The sequence below is a fragment of the Sorex araneus genome, chromosome 2 (genome assembly GCF_027595985.1).
Source record: "Sorex araneus isolate mSorAra2 chromosome 2, mSorAra2.pri, whole genome shotgun sequence".
Lineage (NCBI taxonomy): Eukaryota > Metazoa > Chordata > Mammalia > Eulipotyphla > Soricidae > Sorex > Sorex araneus.
Window position 1 is genome coordinate 6388871 of NC_073303.1, and position 23406 is coordinate 6412276.

At 48.1% G+C, this 23406-nt stretch overlaps 6 non-coding genes across 6 annotated transcripts; all 6 read left to right on the plus strand.

Moving 5' to 3' along the window:
- The first annotated feature begins 3380 nt into the window (after window positions 1-3380).
- TRNAL-CAA (transfer RNA leucine (anticodon CAA)) lies at window positions 3381-3487 on the plus strand. Its single transcript has 2 exons — window positions 3381-3418; window positions 3442-3487. It is a non-coding gene; the product is annotated as a tRNA-Leu (tRNA).
- Window positions 3488-10062: 6575 nt separating this feature from the next.
- On the plus strand, window positions 10063-10135 carry TRNAR-CCG (transfer RNA arginine (anticodon CCG)). Its single transcript has one exon. It is a non-coding gene; the product is annotated as a tRNA-Arg (tRNA).
- Window positions 10136-14974: 4839 nt separating this feature from the next.
- TRNAA-AGC (transfer RNA alanine (anticodon AGC)) lies at window positions 14975-15046 on the plus strand. Its single transcript has one exon. It is a non-coding gene; the product is annotated as a tRNA-Ala (tRNA).
- Window positions 15047-17996: 2950 nt separating this feature from the next.
- Window positions 17997-18068, plus strand: TRNAA-AGC (transfer RNA alanine (anticodon AGC)). Its single transcript has one exon. It is a non-coding gene; the product is annotated as a tRNA-Ala (tRNA).
- Window positions 18069-20634: 2566 nt separating this feature from the next.
- TRNAA-AGC (transfer RNA alanine (anticodon AGC)) lies at window positions 20635-20706 on the plus strand. Its single transcript has one exon. It is a non-coding gene; the product is annotated as a tRNA-Ala (tRNA).
- A 2216-nt stretch (window positions 20707-22922) lies between these two features.
- On the plus strand, window positions 22923-22995 carry TRNAF-GAA (transfer RNA phenylalanine (anticodon GAA)). Its single transcript has one exon. It is a non-coding gene; the product is annotated as a tRNA-Phe (tRNA).
- Window positions 22996-23406: the final 411 nt, after the last annotated feature.

Genomic DNA, 23406 nt, shown 5'->3' on the forward strand with positions numbered 1-23406 from the left:
AAAAATCAAAAAGATGTGGAACTTGAGTGATAGATAGCACAGCGGGTAAGGTGTTTGCCTTGCACGTGGCCGATTCCCAGCATCCCATAGAGTTCTTCAAGCACCACCAGGAGTAATTCCTGAGCATAGTGCCAGGAGTAACCCCTGAGCATTGCCGGGTGTGACCCAAAAGCAAAAAAAATAAAGATGTGTATGTGTGTAGCCATTGTACAATGTAAATAAGTAGTAAAATATTTAGATTAATCATACAAGCTACTGAGAGTATACTGCCCACACAGCAAGCTGCCCATGGCGTATTCGATATGACAAAAACAGTAAAGTCTCACAATGGAGATGTTACTGGTGCCTGCTCGAGCAAATCGATGAGCAATGAGACGACAGTGATACAGTGATATTTCACCTAATTCCCCCAAAGACTTCCACATTGAAAAAAAATAAGGAAGGAATATAAAATATCACTATCACTGTCATCCCACTGTTCATCGATTTGCTTGAGGGGGCACCAGTAACATCTCTATTCGTCCTAGCCCTGAAATTTTAGCAGCCTCTCCTTACTCGTCCTTCCCAAAGGTGCCGTATTGGAGGCTCTTTCAGGGTCAGGGGAATGAGATCCGTTATTGTTACTGTATTTGGCATATCGACTACGCCACAAGGGAGCTTGCCAGGCTCTGCCATGTGGGCAGGATACTCGGTAGCTTGGAATATAAAGTAAAAGGTAGTAACTGCACAGGCCAGGGAGATGGCTCAGAGTTCTAGAGTTCATGCTTTGCATGCAGGACGCCTGTACGGATCTCAAGCATGACATGATCTCCCCCAGGGACTGGGGCTTGACTAGATTACACACTACAAGGGCTCTGCATGTGCTCGGCTATTGAAGACTGCGCAGCTTCAGTTTTATGAGATGGATTCACTAAGTGTTTAAGGAACTAAATGGATTCTTATCAATGAAATTTCTGCCCGGGTTCTTGAGCTATCACAAAGGCTTATCTTTCATATTATAAGAAAAAGATGAACAATAAAATTTCGATAGGCAGTTCACTAAGGAAGAAGTAAAAATTTCTTAAGTATTAAGGTTGAACCTCGCTAATAAAAAATGTATAGAACATGGGACCAGAGCAATAGTACAACAGGTAGGGCGCTTGCCTTGCACACAGCCAACCCCTGGTATCTCCCATCTGGGCACTGAGCCCACTGGGAGTGATTTTTGAGTGCAGATCCAGAAGCGTCACTGGGTAGGGCCTTTTGCCTCACCCCCCACCCCCAAAATATATGTGTATAAAACAGTGCCTTGTTTTCATTTATTATAATATTTAACCATACAATATTCTACATTGGTCATGTTTGAAATACCTACATCTGAAGCATTTGGTAGGCAGGTGGGTAGTGCGTGTAAAAGCTTTTAAAGAAAGAAGCTAGTTAATTCCACTTGGGAAAATTTATGGAAGCAATGGGATTTGAAAATAAAATTTCTTCTGAGCTCTTCTCATGAAAGTGAAAATAATTCAACGTTCATGCTGTCGAACTTTGTACTAGAAAAATGATTGAAAAGCAGCAAGAGCACTTGTCAAGCCCTTCTTAGAGAAATTGCTTTTTTCACATTTATTGGTTACTGATTAAATATATAATAATAATAATAAAGGCTCAACATGAAATTGTTCTTCCCAAGTCCCATTATAATTCATCTAGTAGCAGTTTTCTTTTCCCCAAAAGTGAAAACAATCAATCTGGGGTTTCCAGATCAGTGCTAGGGAGTTTGACAAACCTCCCCTTCCTTCCCCTAACGGAAGGGGTTTTGTTTTTACCTAAAATAAACCTTCCAAAAAATAAAATAAATAAATAAATAAATAAAGTAAACCTTCCTTTGCTAATAACTATCACATCCCCTTTGACTACAAAATCACTCCAGTTTGTATTTTTTTCCCCCCTAAGACTTTCTACTTGTCAGATTCATGTGAGGCTGTCCAGGTCAACGTTTGATAAAGCCTATTGAATTGAAAAAAAAAAAAAGAATATGAAGCTTATTTTGCCAAGTTGGGTGTTATTTGCTGGTCAATGTCCAACAGAACTACTGCAACAAACTCATTTCCTCTTCAACTATCGGAGAGGTAATCTTTGATTTGATTAACTGTAAATCTAAAATAAAATCGAAGAAAAATCTTTTTCTTTCATGGAAAAAAAAGGTCTTTGCTTTCCAGAAGTAAAGGGGTGGTGTGGGGGGGTGGATCTTTAGTGTTAGTAAACACCAAAGAATTTATTGGGACGAAATTCACTTCCCTTGCTCTAGTTTATTCTCCAAACGTTCACAGCAGTGCAAATCGGAGAGTCAACTATGTGGACTGCACCGCTGCCACGACCCCACGACCCCACGACCCCGCGGGCCAGGCCCTGGGCCAGGTGGGGTGGGCCTTGTACCTGCAAAGGTTCTTTAGCACCGTTTAGCAGAATCGTAAACTGTTTAATCACGGGTCTTCATTTAAAAAAAGAAAAAGAAAAGGAAAGAAGAAAAAGAAAAGGAAAAAAGGAAAGAGAAGAGAGAAACAGAGAGAAGAAAAGAAAGAGAAAGAAAGAAAGAAAGAAAGAAAGAAAGAAAGAAAGAAAGAAAGAAAGAAAGAAAGAAAGAAAGAAAGAAAGAAAGAAAGAAAGAAAGAAGAAAGGGAGGGAGGGGGAAAGAAAGAAAGAAAGAAAGAAAGAAAGAAAGAAAGAAAGAAAGAAAGAAAGAAAGAAAGAAAGAAAGAAAGAAAGAAAGAAAGGAAGGAAGGAAGAAGAAAGGGAGGGAGGGGGAGAGAGAGAAAGAAAGAAAAGAAGAGAAAAGAAAAGAAGAGAAAAGAAAAGAAAAGAAAAGAGAAGAGAAGAGAAGAGAAGAGAAGAGAAAAGAAAAGAAAAGAAAAGAAAAGAAAAGAAAAGAAAAGAAAAGAAAAGAAAAGGGAAAGAAAAAGGAAAAAAAAAGAGAAGAAAAGCCTTGCAGGGAGCGCGGCGAGCCCGGAGCAGCCCAGTTCCCCGGGGTCACCACGCCCCCGAGACGCCTGCGTGGCCCGACGGACGCCCGAGGATGCCCCAGGGCCCCCCTGGACCCGGCCTTCGGCCGCGACCCTCCAGGCGGTCCCCGTGGGAGCCCCGAGAAACAGCGGGGGCCAGGCAGCCCCGTGCCCCGAGCGGCGAGCGCGGGAAACCCGGGCTGGGGGCCGGAGCCCCACGGAACCGCCCCAGGAAACTTTGCAGCGCTTTGCCCGGCGAAAGACAAGCGTTCCTCGCCCTGCGTTTCCCTTTTCAATGGCCGCGGGCGGTTGGCGGCTCCGCGCGCGGTTCCGTGGCGGGGCCGAGCGCGGCTGCGCTGGTCTGCGAAGCTCTTTGGGGAGAAAATCGCCAACCTGCGGCAGGGTGTCAGGATGGCCGAGTGGTCTAAGGCGCCAGACTCAAGCTCCGCTTCCCCAGCGCTGGGGGTTCTGGTCTCCAAATGGAGGCGTGGGTTCGAATCCCACTTCTGACACATAACCTTTTGGCCATCTTCTAATTTTCAAAATTGATCTGCCTAGTTAAATAATATCCCGAGCACCTTTTCCACCATGTAGTGTTCAAGATTCATGTTTAAAATACTCTCGTAGGAGCGCATAACAAAAAAAAAATTTTAAGTGGGAGTATCGCGATACTTAGTAGCGAGACTTGGACGGGTGCGGGGGTGGGGGGGTGTGAAGCGCGAGAGGAGCCGGAAACGCAGAGATTTGAGAGCAGGAGTGCAGGCGGGGCGGGTGCCGGTGCACTCCCTGCCTTTAGTCCGCTCTCCTGCCCGGGTTTGTCGCAGGCTCTCCCCTGAGTGTTCCCCACTGCACTTTCCATCCAGTCCCGGGGGTTTCTGGCTCGTGGCTCCCTCTAAAGGAATCCTGCAGAGATCCTCCGTTATTTTCCTCATATTAAACATGTATGAAACTAGCTCTCGAACATTTTCTTTGTAAACTAGGCACGTCCGTGCTAAGATTGGGATCTGTTAATTAGTGTTTTGTCTCCTGGTCAAATTGAGTTTCATTATAACTCGTATATAGAGTATGAAAGCTGTGCTTCTCCAAATGTAATCGCCATAACGTCGTATTTTTCACACTTGTTTTCTCTGCATTTGCACATATGTATACATAACTATTTGCTGTGTGTGTGTTTAAGAAAATAAGATATCAAGAATGTACTGTCCTTTATTTAACTTGTACTTTTCTCATGTGAAGACTAAAGCTTTTCCTTATGAAGGAAATATTGTAAATCATTTCACAGAGTAGATATATCCCACTTCATTTATCTTTTTTTGTGGAACTTTAAAATACTTCCAACTATCATTAATCCAACAAGTACTTAATGAGATTTATTATATGCCAGTGACTCAAAGTAGTAAAATAGACTCTATTAAGGTAATTGGTTGGGCTAGGTTAAGTTTATTTAAATTAATATATGTATGTATAATTACATACCTGTGGATCCTCTATAAAAACAAAATTAATAGGGTTTTGGGGGACAAGAGGGCAGTGGTGGGCTCCCAAGCAGTCAAACTTGAGGCCACAGCGCCAGCCATGCCCTCCAGCCCTTGGAGCTATCTCTCAGGCCACAAATAAATTTTCTTAATTCTTTCAATATCCAGGGAGTGATTAATTCCATCTCACCGGACATAACTAATTTGCATTTCTGTGAATGTAAATGTAGGTATTCTGCAATAGTTTCCTAAAAGAGGTAGGTAGTTTCTCTCCAAATGCAGGTGATTTGAGTGAAATGGGGAGTGAGGGAGGTAACAGCCTGGTAACTACTTTCCTACAGCTGAACCCACCTCATACTTGTTCTTAGCGGTCACTGGTGTCCCATCAGCCCAGTTAACTGGGTGGAGGCGAGTCGGAAGGTTTCAAAGTTCTGTGGCTTTTCATCGCTCCTGGTCCTGGTCCGCCCCAGGCCGGAACGACCGCAAAGGCGAGACCTCCAGCGTCCTAGAGAGTACCGGAAGTAAACGTGGTTGCGGTCGCTAGGTAGGCTCTAGGATCGGCCTCTTTATGGCCGGAAGTGTCTCTTCGTCTGGGCTCCCGGGCTGGTCCTCCGCTGCTGGCTGGCGGCGCAGGGTCCCTGCCGAAGGGGCAGCGGTGCCGGCTGATGGGGACGCCGGTCGGGTCCGGTTTTTTGCTCTAACATCCTGGCACGTTTCTAACTCCGTCTGCCCCGCCCCTCAACCTAGGTTTCCTCCCGCAGCATCCGCCTGGACATCTGTCGCTTGCAAGAAGTTTTAAACCGGAGTCTTCCTGATTATTGTTTTTTTTTTTTTTGGAACCCTCGAGTTATTCGGGGTTACAGAGTAAGTGTTCCTGTTAGCGCTCCTGCGGATATGTCATTGTTTCATCAAGAATGCGTGAAAGCACTTGGCGGACTCGGATGTAAACATAGGAGGGGAGAAGCCAGCTCCTGGGAAGACGGGGACGCGAAGGATTCGTTCCCGCAGCTCCTGGTAGACGCGATGGAGATGATCAAAAGCTGTGAAGTCACAGTGGAAGGGGCAGTTAGTTTGTTTGGGAGGCAGGGAAAGCCAGGATCGCCTCAGCTCTGATTTAGATTAAGATTTGTGGCCCGTTGTGTCGTCCGGGCGTTGTTTGCCTGTGGACAGCGCCTCTGGAATTGTCAGCCGGTAGCACGGAAATCATTCAGCAGAATTTGGGTTTGCGTCTGTTTTTCTAACAATGGCTTCTTAACCCTTGCCAGCGCCTGAAAGCATCTGGCCTTCGGGGTGTCCATCGCAGTGGTTCCTAATCCCGATCACAAGGGAGAGACTTGAAGGTCTGTGCAGATAGTTTAAGGGATTGGTTCTGGGCGTGTTTTCAGCCCAGCTGACCTTGAAGCCAAGAGCATGGAGAACTTGGCCCTTCACCCAGAGGAGCCGGCAGGGGCTTATGATCCCGAAGACGGGAGAAGTGAACGTTATTTAGGGAGGAAGCCACCGTTCAAAGGGGGTCTTTTACCAACCTTTTGCCTTTCATTTTTGCTTTCAAGAGGCACTTGGGCCCCAGGGCTCTCAGGCAAGGCCCCAAACCTCCACCAAAACGTGGATCCTTGAATTGCTGGGCGGGAGAGATAGAACAACAGGTCGGGTGCTTGCCTCACTGCTGAGTCTAATCCCTTGGTACCCAGAGCCTGCCAGGAGTGATCCCCAAGTGCAGAGCCAAGAGTAAGCCCTGCTGGGTATAGCCCCAAAACTAAATGAGTTTTTTAAATGGGCAGTGGGTGTGTCCTTAGCAATAAAAGTATCAGTAAGCAAAATTAGGAAGGAAATTCCCCCCCCCCCCCCCCACACACACACACTTCAGACTTCAGACTTAGGACAAAATCACCTCTAATATTCACTCCAGACCCAGCGATGCTCAGGGGTTACTCCTGGCTTTGCACTCAGGAATTACTTCTAGCGGTACTCAGGGGACCATATGGGGTGCTGGGGATCAAACCCAGGTCGGCCGCGTGCAAGGCAAACGCCCTACCCACTGTGCTATCACTCCAACCCCTAATTAATTAATTTTATTGGGTTTGGGGCCACCAGCCACACCTGGTGGTGCTTAGGAGTAACTCATTACTGCACTCAGGAATCACTCCTAGCATGTCCAATGGACCATATGGGATGCCAGGAATGGAACCAAGGTGGGCTACGTGTAATGCTGCAACCACCTTCCCCATTGGACTTTTGCCCCACTTGTACTATCACTCCAGCCCTTGCAAACTTCCTTAGGTTAAAAACTGCAGGTATGGGAGACTGAAGCGATAAAATAGTGGGTTGGGTGTTTATCTTGCATGTGGCTGACCTGGATTCCATCCCCAGCATCCTATATGGTCTCCCGAGCACAGTCAGGAGTAATTCCTGAGTGCAGAGCCAAGCAAGAGTAACCCCTCAGCATTGCTGGTGTGTCTGCTCACCCCAAATAAAAAGAAAAGAAAACTTACTTGGACAGAAGTTACACATAAAAAGCGAAGATTTTGTTATAATGTGCATCTTGTCATTCTCTGACATACACAAAATTCCAATTATAGTAGCATATCAGAGAGTAAAATATTGGAAATGAATTTAACAGAGACTTGTGCACAAAAGTTTAAAAAAAATTTGATGATCAAATATTTGATCAAAACATTGCCATAGATAAAATTATTTCACTCAAATGCTAACTTTGTTTAAAGATATTTATTTGGTTTAAGGACCAATTTGGAAGTATTTTATTGCAACTTGATACCACAGTTCATGCCATTAAATGCAATATTTATCATTCTTAAAAAAAAAAAAAGCACATTGCCATAAAGGGTTGGAATGATAGACCAGTTGCTAGGCCATTTGCTGTGAATGCAATCAACCCGGGTTTCATCCCAGGCACCCCATATGGTTTTCCAGCCCACCAGAAGTGATTCCGTGATTCCTGAGCACAGAGTCAGGAGTAAGCTCTGAGCACTGCCAGGTATTGCTGCAAACAAACAAACGAACAAACAGAAATTGCTAAAGAGGGGCTGGAGAAATAGTACAGCCAGTAGGGCGTTTGCCTTGCATGCGGCTGACCCGGGTTCAATTCCCAGCATCCCATATGGTCCCCTGAGCACCACCAGGAGTAATTCCTGAGTGCAGAGCCAGGAGGAACCCCTGTGCAACGCCAGGTGTGACCCCAAAAAAAGGCAAAAAAAAAAAACACCAAAAAATTGCTAAAGAAATGAAAGACAATGAAAAGGCGCCCCAAGTACCTAATCAGGAGGCCCTGAGCAGAGCACCTGCCTTGTAACCATGAGCACCTGGATTTGCACCACCTGGCATAAAAACAAAACCAAAGTAAGGAGATTTAATATTGATGCTTTACCCAAAGCCATCTACAGATTCAGTGTATTCCCGATCACAATTCCAAGCGAATGTGGAATTGTGATTGCCTGTGGTTCATCAAAACCAGCACAAATGCAGTGAGGTTCAGCCATCTCTTAGGGTCTTCATTTCCCTTTGAAGGCTCCAGTGTCCTAGAAAACATTAAGTATGTGTTCCTTTTTCCTGTTATTCTGACTTTGCCATTCTGATTCTCAGACTATCACAGGCCTCAGAGTGCCCAGGAAAACTTTTTCTTCAACCCCTTTTCCTTCCTTAAATGAATCAGGCTGTTTCTACTCCTTTTTGGGAGGCTCTGCAACAATTTCTAGGATCCTGTATGAGAACGACAGGGAAGCATGCATGCCTTTTCTGCACCACATAATGTTTTCTGGGGCCCCTCCACCACCCCTGGCGTCTTCCTTAGCAGTCCCCTACATTCCAGGCCTGAGCTAGCCGTCACGTTCTGCAGTGGGCGCTAAACAGAGTTGATGCAAGAAATCCACGTGGCTTGGGTTTTGCTTTAATCCCAAATACAGAATCTGTAGGAGAGAATTTTGAGTCAGAAGAGTTGGAGGCTTTTTATTCCATCTGCAGCTCTGACGACATTGAGGGTCTTTAAAAGCAAAGAACTCTCCCAACCCCCCAAACCCTATTATTTTATGGATTAATGATATCTCTGAGTTCCTCAATAATCATAAGCTCCTTCTCTCAAAATCTTGGGGATACTGTGAATAGTGCTGCAATGAACATAAGCGTGCAGTCCCCAGGGTATATTCCCAGAAGTGGTATTGCTGGGTCAAATGGGAGCTGAACTTGTAGTTGAGGAATGTCCATATTGTTTTCCAAAAAAGGCTGGCCCAGTCGGCATTCCCGCCCACAGTGAAGGAGCGTCCCTTCCTCCCCGCATCCTCGCCAGCACACGTTGCTCTTGTTCTTTTTGATGTGTGCCAGGCTCTGTGTGTGAGATAGCTTATTGTTTTGATTCGCATCTCCCTGATGATTAGTGATGTAGAGCATTTTTTTTTTAATGTGCCTTTTGGCCACTTGAATTTCTTCTTTATTTCTTCTCCCCATGTTTTGATGGGGTTGGATGTTCTTTTCTTGTAATGTTCTACCAATATGAGACTAATATCCAAGGCCAGGGAAAGCAGGGGCCAGGAGGACTGGTCAATGCTTGGAAGTTTGCCACAAGTGTGTGTGCAGAGGGCAGTTAGGACGGAGAAGGGACCAATGTGACAATAATAGTTAGAAATCATCACTCTGGACAAGAACTGAGTATTGAAGAAAAAAAAAAAAGAACTGAGTATTGAAACAGATAAAGGGATATACATGATAACCTTTCAGGATCTGTAGTGCAAACCATAATGCCCAAGAAGGGGATGGGGGAGGGGAGAGAGAGAGAGAGACAGAGCGAGACAGAGAAGGAGAAAGAGAAAGAAAAAAGACAAAGAGAGAGACAGAGAAAGAGAAAGAAAAAGAGACAGAGAAAGAGAGAGACAGAGAAGGAGAAAGAGAGAGAGAAAGAGAGAGACAGAGAAAGAGAAAGAAAAAAAAGACAGAGAAAGAGACAGAAAGAGACAGCACACAGAGACAAAGAGACAGAGAGAGAAAGAGAGACACTGACAGAAATGAAAGAGAGAGAGAGAGAGAGAGAGAGAGAGAGAGTGAAAAGTCCCTGCCATAGAGGCGGGGCTGGAATGGTGGGGTCAGGAGGGAAATAAAAATTAAACACAAACACGTAGGCTCTTGGGCACACACTGAGTACGCAGACTAAGCTGCTCTCTCGCAGGCTTAAGCCAACCTTGCCCTTGCGGGCGGAGCCTCCTTCCCGGTTCCGCAGAGGGGGCGGCCGGGGCTCCCCCCACGCCCCTCCCCGGAGCCCCCCGCCCTTGCCCCCTCGCTGGGGTCTGCGTCACCCGCAGCCCAGTCTTGGCTCCCGTCCTTCCAGGTCGTTCCCCGGACCCTTGGGCCGCCGGGCACGCAGGGGTCGGTTCGCTGTCGCTTCCTGATGCCCGAGCATCATTCCTGGGCAGACTGAGGAAGGCGTGGCAAGAAGTTCTCAAGAGTTGGAGAATTCTCCCCGTCAACGTGCGACTTCTTTTCTGCATCTCTGAGGTCAACGATTGATTAAAAAAAATAAATAAATAAAAAGCCCATCCCCACCATCCCCGGCCAGTGCTCTGCGCGCACCTTTGTAGCTAACGCGGCAAAAAGCCCCGCTGCCGGCTGGCCGCGTGGCCTAATGGATAAGGCGTCTGATTCCGGATCAGAAGATTGAGGGTTCGAGTCCCTTCGTGGTCGTGTGCGGCCCTTCCTTTTGTAACTTGTCAATTTGGTCTTAGAGGAGCCCATCTAGGATTCTTGCAACGTGAGACATACTTTGAGCAAAGGCAAAGCAGGGCCAGAAGAGGAGTAGGTCAAAGGTGTGTGACACAGAAACGCACACCTCACCCACACACACACGCACACAAATAGAAATACTGTCCTATATATGTATATATACTATATAAGTGTGTGTGTGTGTGTCCTATTTTTTTTTCTTTCGGAGATGTTTGTAAAGCACATGCATTTATTTAGAGTCCTTCTTTTCTGCCCATCTGCTTGGGGTTTCCAGCTAAGCTTTATAAATATAAGAAATCAGCAAAGATGACCTTTCCCACTATCACCCATGTAGCCCAAACCCAAACAGGCTCACTTCCCACCTTGCCACCCGACTGGCTTTAAATGCCATCTTCGAGGCCAGAAAGGTAGTACAGGTGAGGTAGGCAGGTAGATTACCCCCCCACCCCCCACCCCCATCATGGCAATGAAATCTCTGGGAAGTAATACAGCCACTAGTCCTAAGGCTGTCAGCTGACCCACCTCGTGGTAGAAAGGAAGGCCTGATACGACCTTCTCCCTCCCTCCCCGCCAGCCCCTGAGGGGACTGGACTCCTTCCCTACAGAAAAGGCCTGAAGGAAAATCCTGGAGAACCCTTAATTCCTTCCTTAATCTGATTAACCCTCCAGATAGGAGAAGACTGGACCCCCCCAGTCTTCTGAAGAAGATTCAGCAGGACCAAAGGGCAAGAGAAGGAGTTTCAAAGAAGACCACTCCCGACTCTATCCCACTGGCAACAACCCTAGCAATGGACTCTTTTTTTTTTTTTTTGCTTTTTGGGTCACACCCAGCGATGCTCAGGGGTTACTCCTGGCTTTGCACTCTGGAATTACTCCTGGCAGTGCTTGGGGGACCATATGGGATGCCGGGGATTGAACCCGGGTCGACCACGTGCAAGGCAAATGCCCTACCCGCTGTGCTATCGCTGCATGCGCGCCCCCCCCCACCCCCCCCCCCCCGCCGCAATGGACTCTTATCTAGCTAGAAAGCCCCACATGGGACAGCTTGGGAGAAACCCTAAAAGGCCACCTTGAACAAAGGAAGGGCGCGTGTATGCTGCCCGAGTCCATGTGCTGCCTGTGTCCATGTGGCCGAGCACATGTGGTGCCTGAGCACATGTGTCACCTGCATCTCTCCTCTTGAGATGTGACTTTCGTGCTTTCATGTCTAATGCTGGGGTGTGTATAGGGGTGCTCTCCACCTTTGCAGAAGCCCAAATTCTCTTGAGTGCATCTCTCTCTCTCTCTCTCTCTCTCTCTCTCTCTCTCTCTCTCTCTCTCTCTCTCTCTCTCTCTTTCTCCCTCCCCCTCCCTCCCTCCCTTCCTCCCTCCACACCGTCAAAAACCCTCCAAATAAAATTTATTTATTTCACTGCTTGTCTACTCCTGAAATCCCTGGGTCCCGGGTGGCAGAGGCACATGGGGAGAAAGTGACCGTCTCTCTCCTCCCTGCTTCACGTAAGTCACCCGTGGGGCCCACCGACATCCCCCCTTCCTAGAACCCTCCAAATAAAACGTTTTCCTTCACTGCTTGTCACTCCTGAAATCCTTTTCTGCAAGAAGCCAGTAACCCTGGGTAAGGCTGGGGCCGGCTTTCCTTTCCTGCAGAGAATTCCTCGCTCCAACCTGAGCCCGTGGCTCCCCGAGAAATGGGGTGGTGGGGACCAACTCTTGTGCCAAGATGACCAAGTGGAAGTCATATGTGGCCTGACGGCCACCTGGTGAGGCTAGCGGAGCACAGGGGCTCGTCGAAGACTTTCTCAGTTCTGGCCTTCCCAGCGGGCCCTGGGGTGGCAGAGATGGATCAGGAGAAAGTGACCGTCTCTCTCCTCTCTGTCTCATATAAGGCAGCCGTGGGACCCACCTACTGTATCACAGGGGTTAAGCCACTTGCCTTGCATGCAGCCCGTCCCAGTTCAAATCCCTGGTCTATGGTCCCCCACACACTGCCAGGGGTTACTTTTGAGCACAGAGCCAGGAATAACTCCTGAGTAACGCTGGGTGTGACCCCCAAAACAAAAAAAGAAAACACAAAAATGCTAGCTCAAGACAAAGACTGTAAGGTGTGGGAAAGAGGCCAGGGGAACTGACAAGAAAAACCCAGTCAGATTTCCTGAGGTGGAGAAAGAGTACAGAGGGCACTTGCCTTGCATGCGGCCAACCTGGGCTCGTCCCCAGTACCACATATGGTCCCTTAGCCTGGCAGGGGTAAGCCCTGAGCACTGAGGAATCCCTGAGTAATCCCCGCCCCCACCCACAAACAAACAAACTACGGGTCAAGCTTGTTATGTGTTTCTAAGCCAGCGCCTTTTCCAAACAGCAGGTCCTCTAGCCCAAATTCCTTCCCACCTGAAAGCTCCCTAGATGTATTAAATTTTCCCTCTCAGAAAGAACCACCCGGTTTTCAGGAATTCTTCCCGATGAGCTGTTTCTTCATCTCCAGGTCTCCCCCAAAGCATGTAGGTCAGCAGTTGCTCTCTAAGCCTGTCCAGGGACGGATGACCTCAGAGCTGGCGCCCAGATCTCAGATCTGGCCTACATTTGGTCCGGGATCCTTAGCCGCGCCAGCTCAGGGCCTGCGTTGGGTTGTAGGCCAACCCCCCACCCTGCTGCGTTCTTCTTGAGCTGGACCAGAGTCAAAATGACATGAGAGGTTCAGCGGAGGAAACATTTACAGACGGGACCCAGGCCTCCACCAGGGTCATGTGAGTCCTGGTTTCAGCAGGGCGGGCGGGCGGGCGGGCTCTGAAGCTGAGTGAAAGGCTCCCAGGTGCCCAGGAGTGAGAATTTCCCAGGACAGGCAGGGGGTGACTTCATAGGACAAAACCTTGTCTCTAGATGCTTGCCATCCAGTCTAGCAGGTTTCTCAGCTAAAAAAATTTTCATTTTTGTAAAGGTTTACGGATTTAGGTAATGAGTCCAAAGTTAGGGAATCTGGATTCTTTAAGAAATGGTAACGCTGTCACCCCAGGGCCTCTGTCAACCAGAGTCCTCATAACAAGATGCTAATTAATATATAACATAAAACAAAGTAGATAACAAGAAACGCCTACTTTGGACACATAAATCAGTGTGACCTTTTTGGGGGAAGGTGGGGATGGGGGGCGGGGGGAGACGGACCCAGTACTACTAATTCTTGCAGCCTCCCCTAGTCCGCTGAATTTTAGGGATGATGTCCCCAATTTATGTTTCAACAGAACCTCCAGGTGAGTTTTGATGCATCTAGAAGTTTCCAGGGGTAGACAGAGAAACCAAGCCTTCTGCTTCCTGTGCCTCTGCTCGGTACCAGCGGAGAAGCAAGCCCCTGGCTGGATGGTGCAGGAGGAGATTCTGAGCCCTGGGCCTCAGGACCGGCCCATACCTCCTTCCACCTCTTTCGGAACCTCTGCTTCTCCGCCTTTGTCTTCCTGCTTCCCTCCCGTGTCCACTTTCCTGAGATGCCAGTTCATCTCAGTTTCCGAAGGTAGAGTTTTCGAACCCACTGGTTCCCGAACGTTCTGCTGAAAGACGTTTGAATCGCGAGTTTCCTGGCCTGTGATGAGAAGGCACTGGGTGTTTGGAGATCGCGGGTGGGAGCTGGAAATCTATATTTTATGAAGGTCTCCTGGATAGTTTATCTCTTTTAGGGACACCCTCTGAGTTACGTACAAAGCATCGACACCTTCTAGTTCCCCTAAGGAAGCGGTGCCTGTGACCCAGACATTGCCAGTTCCAGTTTCCTGCAGGAGAGGAAAAAGAGGTCTTGCTCCCATTCTAAAATCTGTGGCGGGTCTAATAATTAACATGTCCCAAGCTAGATCAGCAGAGGCCTAGATCAGGTGTTGAGCGTATGCCTCGCGTGTATGGGACATAGGTTCAAGCCATGAGTCAAGTGCAAACGGGCGAGGACTCCACTCCCCCTTCCGCTCTCAGATTAACCCGTTAAAAGCGGGGGGACTTTAATTTCACAGGTGCGAGAACTCCAAAAGCCGGACGGCCAGGTAATTAGGACTTTTTTTTTTTTTTTTTTATGATGAGCTACTGAGAAAGTAGGGTTCTGAGACTTCCAAGGAAGAAAACAATTTATAGGAAGATGGGAAGGCAAATGTCCGTAAGCGTTTACTGCGCCACGGCAGATTGGATGCATTTGATACACTTGCCGATAAAACACGGCAAATGTGATCGAGTGACCCGATCTGCACTGTCAGTCCCTCGCTCATTGCCTCCCTAAGGGCTTGAGTCGGCTGCCAGGCTTCGCCTCCCATCATCTACCTGCCCCCCAAAGACGTTTTTATTGGGGAGGGGCAGCCCCCTGTGGGCGCCCCCACGCGCAGGTAGGTGGGCGGCCCGTCCCAGGGCTGGCCCCGAGGCGACGGTGCATGCAGTTCCCCCTGGACTCCCGCCCGGGTGGACACAGAATCTCCAGGAAGCGGCTCTGGACTCGCCGGGGGCTGATCCTTCACCCGGGCAGCGCTCGGCGGCCGTGGACGGGATGGACGCGCGGGGCTCTGCAGACCCCGAGCCTGCCCGCCGCCCTCCAGCCGGGGGGCTGGGGCTTCTGCAGAGAGGGGGTGCGCCAAGGGGCCCCCGTGCTCCCCTCCGGGAAGCTGCGCTGCAGGAGAGGAAGGTCGCTGCGATGCTGCCGCCTCCTGCGCGGCGAGCCTGGAGGGGTCCCGCCGGGAACGTGCAAAGTTGGACGAACCAGACAAACGTCGCATCGCGGCGCCGAGCAAAAAGATAGTCACGGGTCATAGAAATATTTCCGAAGCCCTGTGAGCGCGAGGGGGTGTAGCTCAGTGGTAGAGCGCGTGCTTAGCATGCACGAGGCCCCGGGTTCAATCCCCGGCACCTCCAGTTTTGGTCACGGTCGCAAAGCGGATCCTAGCTTTAGGATTTTTGGGGAAAGAGCTTGTGATCACTGCAGAGGGCCACAGGGTAATTTTTTTCCCCCTAACAGTAACTTTGGAAAAACGAGGAATTTGCCATTGCCGTTTGCAAGTGCTCTCATGTTCTGCCAGCGTCAGTCTGGAGAATGACTTAGGCGCCACCTAGTGGCCTTACTGAGTTCTGAGATGGCCAAATCCGTAGAATGGTACATTGTTTTCCTGTCATATTATTCTGGATTCTTTAAAAATCCTATTGAGAAATATTTTTTGAGAGGAAATAATCAATCTATATTTGCTACTTTCAATAGAGATTTTTCAGACATTAAAATATTTCCCCATATAATAGCATTTCAAAACTCACAACCTGAAGTCTTTGTCATTTCAGTATAGTTGTTAAATTCACACCCTTGGCTAGGCCGTTCTGTTCCAACTGAAACGATTAGTTCTGCCCGCTTAGTAGAGTCTGGCAGATGGGGGGCTTCCATTATGGCATCTTTAGGAGTTATAAAAATCTAGAACCTTGACTTTTTAAAGCTATAAACCATGTTTTAAAGCTATGAACCACCCTCAGAGTTGAGAGGGTGTATTTGAGAGGCTGGCACGTGGTCGTCGGGCTATATTTCCCCTTTATCTACTAAGGGGATCAAGGTATGCTCATTTGTACATTCACACAAAGATCCTCCCTCTCACTCAGTCTTGGCCGCCTGCTGGTAAACACCTCAGGTCTGACTCCAGTGAATCTTCTGTCTCGGCAGAGCCTGAGTGCAGGCAAGGCAAAAGGTCCCTCTAGCCAGAAGCCAAAATATGATTGTTTGAGAATTTCCTTTTTGATCTGTTTTATGGTCATATGATGAATGACTCTTTTATGTACAAAAGTAATGAATCAGAGGGAAATTTTCCCTGCCTCACCTTTTCCCATATTCTCTCTTCTGGAAAACTTTAAGCTCTGCTTAGAGAACATCAAATAAGCATTGAGAGTGGCAGCCTTGACTTGAAAGAGAAGCTGGCAAACCCTGAACCGAGCCCGTGCACCAGCACTTCAGGGGCAGATTCTAGTTTTCACTGCATCACTGCTGTGGTCTGGCCACAAAAGGGAGCGTCGCCTGTGGCAGAGCAGTTCCACAGAGACCTTAAGCCCCGCTTTCAGGTTAAGTTCCAGGAGCCCGCCGATCCCAAGTCACTCCGTAGTTTTTCACCAGGAAACAAAAGAGGTATCAGAGCTCCTAGCCTGTGAATGTGTTTTCCTTCTATTCTTTTGTTTAAAACAGCCATCAGGACCAAGGAGACTTTGATTTTCTCCTGCTCCATCCCATGAGTCTACTCGCTGACCCATTCTTGCTTTGACTAGTGCTTCCAGGACTGTGGTGAATAATGGTACCTTAGTGGGAGCTGGTCAAGAACTTGCCGTGTTTGTGATCTTCTGTGGGAAAGTTTTCAATCTTTCACCAATAATTACAAATGCTAACGGTGGCTTTTTCAGCTATGATTTTTATTACACGAGTGTAATAAATTGCTGAGTGTTTTTGAGAAACAAAATCTAGTTAAGTTTGTCAATTTTGTTCATCTTTTTTTTAAAAAATGATTTCCTGGATTTTTTTTCTTTTCTTAAAATTACATTTAAATTTTTTCACATGGTAATTAATTTTAATTTGTTTAATAAAATCACCATAAGATAGAAAGTTGTTCATGATTGAATTTCATCATAGAATAATTGAATATTCATCTCTTCACCAGCGGACATTTGCCACCACCGATGTCCCCAGTTTCCCTCCTGCCACCCTCCCCCTCCCCCATTCCCCCAGCCTTGCCTTATGGCAGGCACTTTTCCTCTCTTTCTCTCTCTCTCTCTCTCTCTCTCATGCACTATATTCTCTCTCTCCTATGCACTATATTCATATATTCATTATATTTTCTCTCTCTTTTATTCTCTCTCTCTCTCTCTCTCTCTCTCTCTCTCTCTCTCTCTCTCTCTCTCTCTCTCTCTCTCTCTCTCTCTCTCTCTCCCACACCTCTTCTGGGCATCATGGTTTGCAATGCAGATACTGAAAGTTACTCTCAGCACTCAGTTCTTGTCCAGAGTGATCATTTCCAACTATCATTGTCATCGTGGCCCTTCCTCTATCCCTAAGTGCCCTGGAGATTTTAATTTGCCTTTTTATTCTTTAGTTTATCTCTCGTCTTTATTATCTTCTTCCTTCAGCTCGCTTTCAGTTTGTTGTTTTAGTTTGTTCTTTGTTAAGTTCCCTGAAGCTTCAAGTTAGATTGTGGATTTTGAGACCTTCCTCCTCATGAAAATACATGCGCTGTATTTTAGACGCTGTGCAGTTCCCCGTTATTGTTTTCTCTGAGTCCAGCAAGCTTGCCTGGGTGTGCTTGCATGGGTTTGTCTTTGCTCTGAGTCTGCAGAGCTGGACGAGACTCGGAAGGATGCGCTGCGTGAGGCAGGGCAGAGGTTCTGAGGGTGACAGCGCAGGAGTGAAGCCACCCCGCTGTGACGCTCCCCTCCGGGACAGCATCTGCCCCACGTGGGCGCCATCCCGGGACCTCCGGGCAGCGGCGCGAGGGTCCCCACCCCGACTTCCCTCCCTTGCTGGAGCAAACGTGCGCGCTCATCTTCTCTCCCTCGCCCTGTGGGTGCTCTGGGGGCTCCCTGGCAGCCTGTTGCAGCCGCCGGGAGAGAGGAAAAGAGAACAAACGTTTCCTGTCGAGCTCTTCGGGGGTCTCGGAAGGGGTGAGGCCCCTGGCGGGACTTTGGGTCAAGGATGCAAGTGTTGCAATTTGCTCTTCCTGCAGCAGAGCGTGAACGCGGATGGAGGACCCCGGGGGCCGGCAGCCAGGTGCCAATTCTTGCAAAAACCGACCCCAAAAACTGGCTGAATTGTGTCTTGAGCAAATTCCCGAGGGTTCGGCCGCGTGGAGGGGGTGTAGCTCAGTGGTAGAGCGCGTGCTTAGCATGCACGAGGCCCCGGGTTCAATCCCCGGCACCTCCAGGTTTTTTTTTTTTTTTTTTAAACTTTCACTCTGGGTTCCCGAAGGCGGCGAAGCGATCTCACAGCGCGCCGTTTGGGTGACCGCGGTCGCCTCTCTGCTCATCGGGCTGCTGGCGACATCGCAGCGGCCGTGCGGCGGGAGCAAGGGGCGCAACGCACAGGCCCGGGGGCCGCGGGGGGCTCGCGCGTCCCCCCCCCCGGCGCGTCTGCAAGGCCCGAGCGCTTTCCCCGGGGCTCCGTCCTGCAGCGGCGTTAGAAGCGCAGGGGCAGAGACGACACGGTTGGCATCGCCTCCCGGAGCGACAGCGCGAGCGAGCCCGCCGCCTTCTCTCCCTCCCGTTCCTTTGTCTCCCGAGCCGCGCCGGTGGCGTTTCACGGCGCAGGCTGCGCTACGAGCAGAACCGAGAGCCGCGCAGCGGGAGCACCAGCACCTCGTTTTCGGCGATGCAAAAGGAGGCTCTGAGCTCGGAATAGGCTGCCACCCAAGACGTCAAAAATCACGGGTTGATTTTCCGGTTTTGTTCCATTCCCCCCTTGCTCCCATCTGACTCGAACTCCATGAATGAGAGGGTTTGCGAAATGTTGCCAGTTGCGCCCCCTATCGGCAGGGAATTTTTCCGGTTGCGTTTCTTCGCTAGACAAGTGGGTGATTACTGTGTTTATTAGAAACCCTGCACCTCACCTCCACACCCATCGACAGGGCTAGAGCCAGCATTGCAGTGAGCGCCCCAGCTGACTCCTCTGCACATTTTGGGAAGTTTGAGAAGCAGCGGTTTGAATGTTATAACTTTGGTGGCAAGGACTTATGGTTGATTTTTTTTGTTTGTCTTATTTCCTATTCCAATCTAGAGCAGTAATTGCAAAAATATTTTTCTATTGTTGAACACTTTCTGTGTTCCAGTGACTGGAGCAGAGAGGGCACTTGCCCTAAACGCGGACAATCCGGGTTGGATTCTTAGTATCCCATAGGATCCCCAGCACGGCCAGGAGTGATCCCTGAGTGCAGAACCGGGAGTAACCTCTGAGCCTCGCCGGTTGTGGTCCCAAAACAGAAAACAATTTTTGTGTTCACAGTAATGATTTTTTTATTGTTCTCAATCTATAGGATACAATTTTATGTGCAATTTTATTATCTCTAATTTTCTTTGCAATTGTGCTAATTTACAATGTGAACTGGAAACGTTGTATCTTTGTTTCTGTAGTGCTATCAATAGGATAAGGTCTTGTGATTTCTTTAAAACCCTGAACTACTTGTTATTCACAAAATCTTCAGGAACTTTGTTTAACAGCCTTGTGTATACTAATCCCAGTATAAAATTTATATAAAGTATCATTTTGATGATCCCAAATCCCTTAGCAACTGTGATGAAAGGACCCACCTCTCATCCTGTGAAGTTATTAGGGAATTTTCTCTTTTCGGGGGTGAGAGGGGGCACACCCAGCGATGCTGAAGGCTTTTTCCTTGCTTTGCACTCAGGAATTATTCCTGGCGGTGCTAGGGGGACTATTATATGGGATGCTGGGGATCTAGCTCAGGTCAGCTGCATGCTAGCCAAGGGTCCCACTGTACTATCTCTCCAGCCCTTATTAGGGAATTTTCAAAGAAGAAAATAAATCACAAAAGACACTCTTCTGCAGGTAAAGTTATCATGGTTTGATAATTTACTCCTCCCCCTCCACATTTCTGTTGCTTTAGGGAACAATTTTCTATTGTGTGATATATTCTTTCCCTTCTTGTTTGCAGTGCCTTTTTGCCACTCATAGTTACTGTGTCAGGAGAAAAAGTATTCACATGTTCCTATCACTGGAATTCAGCAGGCTGTGCAATAACAGTAGAGAAAACATGATAAAGAATATCGTGAATTATTAACACTGAATTTCTTCTTTTTTTTCTTCTTCTTTTTTTTTTTTTTTTGCGGGTAGGAGAGCCCCGCTGGCCCAGAGCAGGTCAGGGCGTACTCCTAACTAAATCAGTGTCCGAGTTTACTCCTGACTCTGTGCTCAGGACATAGTCCTGGTGGGTTCAGTGTACAGGGGTTGAGCCGGGGTCTGTCTTGTGGAAGGCAGGGGGTACCTTAGCCCCTGTACTTACTCTCTGGCCCGACCACTGCTTTTCTGTACTATGTTGGGGTCCGGGAACACGTGTTTTCAAATATGTTTGCCAGTCTTTGTGGATCCACAATCTGCAAAACATTAACGTTTCCTAGCGACAGAGAAATGGAAATTAACGTAGAGAAAAACGTTGCTAGAGAATGTTGTATTCGAGGATAAAACGCCGTTTGCTAGGGAAGCTGGTTCCAGGCCATCTAAAGGAGAGTTAGGAGAGAAGACTTTGGGGGTGGGGTGGGGGGTTCATTGCAAAACTGACCCGCATTGGAAGCTTTTACTTTCTACCGCTCTGGCACCTTTCTCCTGGAGCAGACTTTAAGTTTCTATTACATCCTAAGAGGATGAGGATGTAACAGAAACAACTGTAAATGAAATCGTTCTGTTTGATCACAAGCCTCAGATTCAGACAATAACCCTCAAAACTGGTAGACGTTTCCTAAATTGTTACAAACACTCAGGGGGTATAGCTCAGTGGTAGAGCGCGTGCTTAGCATGCACGAGGCCCTGGGTTCGATCCCCAGTACCTCCACTTCGGATTACTTTTTCATTGTCAACGTGTATTCCGACGTATATTTGAAACCGAGATGTTTCATTGCAAAGTACTCTTAAAGTCTTTGGAATTGAAGGACGTCATAGGTGCTCATTCACCGAAGTTGTTTTACTTGGGTCTGTTATTCACCCAATCTCTCTAAATATTCTTGACAATCACTCTCTGGGCCACCTTACTTGGGCAATAAAAGACTTTTCCACCACTCAGGCAACTTCCAGGTGTAAGGAGTCTTCTGAAAGCATCAGGAAATGTGAGTCTGCCGGCTTGATCAACGCGAACCAGGGAGTTAAAGACTCAAATTGTCCTGCGGTTCCTGACTTTATTCCACCTCTCTCCTAACCCAGGTTGCAGACGCCCCCGGCCCCCACCCCCAGGCGTTTACTGAAACCTCCATTCCACGTGGCATCCGCAGTGGGTCATCCTGGATGTGCTGGTGGGAACGCTGGGCCGAGGCTCACGCAGGAACCCGTTAGCTACAAACTTTGCAAGTGGCAGAGAGGACAGTTCTTCCTCCGCACGCTTCTTTCAGGGAGGAAATAATACTTGGAGTTAGAAGTTTCTTCTGGAGAGGCAACGCTGGGGTGGAAGACCAGTGGAGGGAAAAGTTCCCTTTTTCTTTCTATAGAAAACAGATGCTTTGCAACTCTCTACTGGGCGTTCTGTACAGAGCAAGGAGCTGTGCAGTTTTATGAATAACCTGCTCAGTGGAAATCTACAGCAGTGTGTGTGTGTGTGTGTGTGTGCGCGCGCGCGCGTGTGTGTGTGTGTGAAAGAGAGAGGACCTTATTTATTTGTTTTAAAATTTTATTTTATTATTATAAAGTTGTTCACAAGAATTTACTACATTCAATATTCCAACACCAATCCCACCACCATTACACGTTCCCTCTACTATATTTTGAATTTTTCCACCCTGACAATCAAAGCCTGCCCCCAAACCGGATCTAAATAATTTATTTTGCATTGCTTGTTACAAATAATCTGCTAAAAGTGATACAAAAAAGTTTCTTAGAGGAAAGTATGTGAAGATTGTTGTATCTCACATGGATCCATTAGGCCTTTGTATAAGAGATTACTAACATGTTGTTAAAGGTTGAGCCTTGTATGCTAATATATGTATGTGCATACATAAATATGTGCACACACACACACACACACACACACACACACATATATATATATATATATATATATATATATGGAGATTGGTGTCTTCTACATTATATCCCATCAAATGTGGAGCGCTACTCTTGTTCCATCAGTGGCTAGAGTATGAGATGTTGTGCAGTTGCAAATGTGGCTGTACACGCTAACATTTTAAATAGGGTGATACAGCTAGAATTAAACTTTTAACTGGAGGGTGACTTTGGAGGATCTTTATTTAATTGCTTTCATTCACCCAGGTAATAAACCACCGAGCTACAGCCTCCTCCACCCGCAGAAACCGAGAATCCCGCAGGTTTCCTGAAGAGCATCCCTAACCCTCTTAGCTGCGTCACCCCGAGGGTCCCCATGCACCTCTGCAGGGACTCCAGAGTGCGGTGTCTGTGCGGGTATTGGGACGGGGGACCCGGGACCAGGGCCCAGACCCGCAGGAACCCAAGGATCCGGATTCTTCTAAAGGATCCGGATTCTTTCCAGCCAGGCCTGGACGCAGAAGGCCGACGTGGAAAGCCCGGGTCAGATAACGACCCCAGGACTCCTGGAGCCGGGCCAGCGGGAGCCGGGAGGACAGGCCGGGGGTCCCCGCGGCTGCCGTCGGGGCTGCGGGCAGCGGAGACACGCCGCGGGCGCGCTGCAGCCTTGTCGCCGGGAGCGCAAGACAGAAAAAGAAGAGGGGACCGGACAGGCTCGTCACTTCGCCTGAAAGCCCCCCGGTTCCTGCCGCGGCTCTGAGGGGGGCGCGCTCCCCAGACGGCCAGACCCACCTGCCGCTTCTGCCCGCTCCTTCCTCGTCCTGGTCGGTGCCAGCCCGGCCCGGCCAGCTCTCCCGACGCCGGGTCCGATTGCAGGTTTCAGCAGAGCCCAGGGGGGATAGGGGACACCGGACAGGACAGCAGGAAATGGCAATGAGCACAAGCGCTCCAAAGCGCCGTCACTGCCCCTTGTACCCCCCCAAAAAGAAAAAATAAAATAAAATCCCTGATGAACTATTACTTTTTTAGAAAAGTAACTAATAGCCAGATTTTCGTGTGGCCGAAATAGCTCAGTTGGGAGAGCGTTAGACTGAAGATCTAAAGGTCCCTGGTTCAATCCCGGGTTTCGGCAGTTGGCACCAACCTTTTGATTCATCCCCATTGCTTTTCACAACAGTTGACCCAGTTCCAAAACAGTTCATTACACTTTGATCTATTTCTGTTGGGCGTTCAGGAAGGAACCTTTATGTAAGGAATGTTAAATATGCATTTCTAGAGAAATCATTTTGTTGAACTAGAAGGCCAATGCTGAAATGAAAGCTAATGATCAAGTCATGGCAACAGGTACAATGATCCCATGGTCCCGCCTTTATTTATCTTCACTTCTAGGGGTGATAAGTATCATTCCAATAGTTTCTTCTTTTTAAATGACTATCACGGTCTCTTTTTTTCTGCTGACAACTCCGGGCCGGTGTGTTAGGAGAAAAGAATCCAACGTCAGAACCGTATCAAGTTGCAAATGAAAAACTGACCCAAAATGCAA